We start from the raw sequence: 6000 nt of genomic DNA on the forward strand, positions 1-6000 counted from the left end.
TGGATTTCCTTTCCTTTTTTACATTCATCTTGAAGTGGCGGCAGCCGCAGCTGCAGACCTCACTCTGCGACGCACATCAAGCCATTCAGCTTTTTCTCTTCACGTCTTCCTCTTCTCTGCGTCTTGGGAGCGCTTGCAGCATTGCCAGGGCACTTCGTGGGTCCCGTGGTGGTGGTCAAGGTTCCCGGTGTTGCACTAAATACAATGAAATAATCCGCAAGAACCACAAGAGACTGCGGTTTACTGGAGAGACCACCTGCTCCGGAGGCGGGGGGCGCACACGGCGCTCGCTGTAGGCGGACGCGGGGAATACGCGCGCCGGAAGCAGCAGCAGGGGTGGCTGCAGCACTATTACTGTACGTGCTACAGTTACTTCATGCAGTGAGGACTTCGTGCGGCATCTTTACGTTTGCTTCCTTCCTCTGCACTTCAAGTGGAGCCATGTGTTGTGTGCCTCAGGTTTGTTTTTTTTTAAAAATAAATTTATTTATTTATTTTTGGCTGCATCGGGTCTTCATTGCTGCGCGCGGGCTTTCTCTAGTTGCGGCGAGCGGGGGCTACTCTTCGTTGCGGTGCGCGGGCTTCTCATTGCAGTGGCTTGTTGCAGAGCACGGGCTCTAGGCACACGGGCTTCAGTAGTTGTGGCACATGGGCTCAGTAGTTGTGGTGCACGGGCTTAGTCGCTCCGCGGCATAAGGGATCTTCCCGGACCAGGGATTGAACCCATGTCCCCTGCATTGGCAGGCAGATTCTTAACCACTGCGCCACCAGGGAAGTCCTGTGCCCAGGCTTGATACATTTTGGCTTCATATCATAAATTCATGTATGTTTTATGGTAGTAACTGATAAAATAGACTAACGTCTACATATGTTTTATGCATTCGCGACACACCTTTTTAGTTTTTTCAATATTTGTAGGCCACATGGCTCATCTGTGAGTTTTTTGAAGCTGTCGAAAGTCTCCAAAAACTTTTCCAATATATTGAAAACAATCCACGTATGAGTGGACCGTGCAGTTCGAACCTGTGTTGTTCAAGGGTCAACTGTGATTGCTCAAGATGATAAATAGTTTCGGGATCCCTTTGCCATACAAACAAGACGTCTGGATTCATGCACTTTGCTCCCTTGCCCACGACTGTCAATACTGCATTTATAAATTCCTTGGATTACCCACCTCAGTGTGTTACGTTTTTCTTTTGATTCACTTTTCATTTGCTTTCAGCCCCAGGATCCGATTCCCCCTCCTGTTTCATTGGTAGAACGTGACCACACACTCTTCTAGATGTCCGGACTCTTCCTGAAGGCGTGCTCAGGGAAGTCGCTCCCTCCCTCCCGTAACTCCTCCCCGTTTTTTGTAGCGAATGCCATTGTTTTCTGGTTTATCCTTCATGTGTTTCTTTTTGTAAAGACCAGCAGATACACATATTCTTTATTCCCCTTCGTTCTTCCCGAAGGGTAGTGGCATTCCATACGCTCTTTGTTTTTTTCACATCTTCTGGAGATCTCCTAGAAATCACTCCGTCCATTCACAGGGATTTCTCGCATCCTTTGGAACCACAGTACTTCATTATACGGACGTGCACTAACGCACTCGGTCAACCTCCCGCATGTGGGCATTTATACGGACGTGCACCAACGCACTCGGTCAACCTCCCGCATGTGGGCATTTATACGGACGTGCACCAATGCACTCGGTCAACCTCCCGCATGTGGGCATTTATACGGACGTGCACCAATGCACTCGGTCAACCTCCCGCATGTGGGCATTTATACGGACGTGCACTAGTGCACTCGGTCAATCTCCTGCATGTGGGCATTGAGGTGGTTGCCCATAGTTTGCAACTTCAAATAATGCTACAAAGAATAAGCTTATGCATTTGTATTTTCAAATTGTTTGAGGTATATCTTTAGGGCAAATTCCTGGAAGTGGGAATGCTGGGCCAAGGGTACATGCGTGGTAGTTTTGCTAGGTATTGCCAAATTCTCCTCCACAAGGGTGGTACCATTTCCCATTTCCACAGGGCCCATAGAATATGTTAACCTTTTTCAGTCTGCCTGTCTGATGGGTAAGCAGTAGCATCTCCGTATAGTTTTAATCTTCATTTCCCTATGAGTGGAGCTGAATGTCTTCATAGGTTTAAGGGCCATCTGTCTTTGTAAATTGTTTGTAGCTTTTGTCCATTTTCCATTGTATTTTTGGTCATCTCCCCCTCACTTTATAAAAATTCTTCAATTAATAGGGGTACTTGCCCTTTATATCCAATATATATTGAAAATAATTTCTCCCCGTTTGTCATTTGAATCTGCTTCTGAAGTCCTGTTCCCATGCAGAATTTTTGTCAATTGTATGTTTTCATGTTATCAGTCTTTTCTTTACCTGCTCCTAGTTGGGAAGCTTCCCCACACTCAGGAGCTCAGCTCTGCCTTCTTTCAGTACTTGTATATTTTCATTTTTGCATGTAGACCTGCTGATCCAGTTGGAATTTACTTTAAAAAGAAAAAAGAATATTTATTTATTTGTTTATTTGGCTGTGCCCAGTCTTAGTTGTGGCACACAGGACCTTTAGTTGTGGCACATGGGATCTTTAGTTGCGGCATGTGGGATCTAGCTCCCTGACCAGGGATCGAACCTGGGCCCCCTGCAGTGGGAGCGCAGAGTCTTAGCCACTGGACCACAGGGAAGTCCCTGAAGTTTACTTTTGTGTGCAGTGTGAGGGGTAGGCCTAATTGTATCTTTTTCTAAACGTACATTATTAAAGGTACATCTTGGCCTCTGAGATTTGAAGCCACAAACTGAACTTCCACATTTTAAGTTTTGGCAATTATGAATAAAGCTGCTGTAAACGTGTGCAAGTTTTTGTGTGAACGTAAGTTTCCTGCTCCTTTGGGTAAATTCTGAGGAGCACGATTGCTGGATCGTGTGGTAAGAGTATGCCTAGTTTTTGGTAAGAATCCACCAAAGTGTCATCCCAAGTGGCTGCACCGTGTTGCATTCTCAGCAGCAATGGTGAGAGTTCCTGTTGCTCCACGTCCTCGTCAGCATTTGGTGGTGTCAGTGTTCTGGATTTTGGCCATTCTCATAGGTGTGTAGTGGTGTCTTGCTTTAATTTGCATTTTGCTGATGACGTATGATGAGGAGCATCTTTTCATATTATTACTTGGCATCTATATGTTTTCTTTGGTGAAGAGCCTTCTTTGGTGAAGCAGTCTCCCTTTTTTTTTTTGCGGTACGCAGGCCTCTCACTGCTGTGGCCTCTCCCGTTGCAGAGCACAGGCTCCAGGCACGCAGGCTCAGCGGCCACGGCTCACGGGCCCAGCCGCTCCGCGGCATGTGGGATCTTCCCGGACTGGGGCACGAACCCCTGTCCCCTGAATCGGCAGGCGGACTCTCAACCACTGCGCCACCAGGGAAGCCCCTTCCTGCTTTTTTAAGCCCCCTTGTTTTTAGTCAGGTTGCTTGTTTTCTTATTGTTGAGTTTTAAGAGTTCTTCGTATATTTTGAATGATAGTCCTTTATCAGATGTGTCTTTTGCAAATGTTTTCTCCCGGTCTGTGGCTTGCCTCTTGACATTGTCAACAGAAGTTTCTAATTTTAACAAAGTCTAGCTATTGATTCTTTCATGGATCACGGCTTTGATGTTGTATCTAGAAAGTCATCCCCACACCCAAGGTCATCTAGGTTTTCTCCTATGTTATCTTCAAGGAGTTTTATAGTTTCTTTAAGGGATATGGGCCTGTGGTTTTCTTTTCTTGTAATATTTTTGTCTGGTTTTGATATTAGGGTAATACTTGCCTCATAGAAAGAGGAAGTATTCCCTTTGCTTCTATCCCCTGGAAGAGGTTGTAGAGAATTTGTATAATTTCTCCTTAAATGTTTGATAGAATTCACCAGTGAACCCATCTGGTGCTTTCTGTTTTGGAAGGTTATTAATTCTTGATTCAATTGCTTTAATTGATATAGACCTATTCAGATAGTCTACTCCTTGTGTGACTTTTGGCTGACTGTGTCTTCCAAGAAATTGGCCCATTTTATCAAGGTTATCAAATTTGTGTTCACAGAGATGTTCACAGTATTCTTTTATTATCTTTTTAATGTCCATGTGCAGACTTACAGTTCCTCCCTCGGATCACTTGTATCATTGTTGGCACTCATTTCACTTATATAGCAGCTACACATGAACACACACACACATACATACACACATATATACATATATATATAATATACACTCAGATATATTCATACATGTATAAGCATTGAGAATTGAATATATTGTTGGTATTATTATTTTGAACAAACTGTTAATTCCTAGATCAATTAAGAATTTAAAAATGAATTTATTCCTTCTTTGAGCTCTTCCTTATTTTATGTAGACCCAAGTTTCTGACCTGTATCATTTTCCTTCTCTCTAAAGAACTTCCTTTAACATTTCTTGCCAGGCAGTCTACTGGCCACAAATTCCCTCGACTTTTGTTTTTCTGAGAAGGTCTTTATTTCTCTTTCATTTTTAAGAATAATTTCAAAGGGTATAGAATTCTAAGTTGGTGGGGTTTTTCTCTCAACACTTTAAATATTTCAGTCCACTTTCCTCTTTCTTTTGCACGATTTCTGAGAAGTCAATTGTAGTTCTTATCTTTGTTATTTTGTAGGTAGGGTATTCCCCGCCCCCCCCAACCCTGCCGGTTTCTTTGAGGTTTTTGTCTTTGATTTTCTTTAGTTTAAAAATGATACGTAAAGGTGTAGATTTTTTGTTTTATTTATTTATTTATTGGCATTTATCCTGCTTGATGTTCTCTGAGCTTCCTGTTTTGGGGTCTGACATTTCAGTTGTGGAAATTGTCAGTCGTTATTTTAAATCTTCTGTTTCTTCCTCTTTCGTTCCTTCCAATATTCCTGTTATACAAGTTACACCTTATGTAATTGTCCCATAGATCTTGGACATTGTTTTCTCCAGTGTTTGTTCTCCCTACTTTTTGCTTTTGGAGGATTCTATTGAGACATCCTCTAGCTCAGAGGTTCTTTCCTCAGCCATGTCCAGTCTGCTAATAAGCCCCCAAAGGCTTCATTTGTTAGTGTTTCTTTATCTCAAGCTTTTCTTTTCAGCTCTTTTCCGGGAGTTCCAACTCCCTGCTCACAGTGCCCATCTGTTCTTACATGTCGTCTACTTTACCCATGAGAGCCCTCAGCGTATTGAACTTAATGGTTTTAAACTCCCGGTCTGATAATTCCAACATCTCTGCCATATCTGGTTCTGAACCTTGCTCTATCTCTTCAAATTGTGTTTTTTTGCCTTTTAATTGTGTAATTTGCCTTGTAATTTTTTCCTGATAGCAAGACATGATGTACTGGGTGAAAGGAACTGCTATAAATAGGCCTTAATAATGTGGAGGTGAGGTGTGGGAGAGGAGACGCCTTCTACGGTCCTGTGATCAGGCCTCAGTTCTTTTACTGAGCCTGTGCCTCTGGACTGTGAACTTCACAAGTGTTTCTCAGTCCTTTATCTCCCCTTGGTTGGGACGGGCTGCCCAGAGAGGCTGGAGCTGGGCATTTCCCTTCCCCTGGTCAGTTAGGCTCCGATAACACCCCAGCAGGTCAGGCTCTGGTTAACGAGTTTCCCTTGAGCGCAGCCTTGTTAAGGAGAGCAGAGTGCTCTGTCGCGGTAGGAGATGGTTCCTTCCCTCCCCCTGCAGAAAGCTTGAGGGGGCTTTGCTGATATTTACTTGGGAACCTGCTCAGGCTCCAGGGGTAAATCTCACAGTACTGTGTGGGCTCCCTCATGACTGGGTCCCCTGGAGTTTTTTTTTTTTTTGGTGGTACGCGGGCCTCTCACTGTTGTGGCCTCTCCCGTTGCGGAGCACAGGCTCCGGATGCGCAGGCCCAGCCGCTCCGTGGCATATGGGATCCTCCCGGACCAGGCCACGAACCCATGTCCCCTGCATCAGCAGGCGGACTCTCAACCACTGTGCCACCAGGGAAGGCCCCCCATAGGTTTTAACTCT

This window comes from Stenella coeruleoalba (assembly GCF_951394435.1).
Source record: "Stenella coeruleoalba genome assembly, chromosome: 11".
Taxonomy (NCBI): domain Eukaryota; kingdom Metazoa; phylum Chordata; class Mammalia; order Artiodactyla; family Delphinidae; genus Stenella; species Stenella coeruleoalba.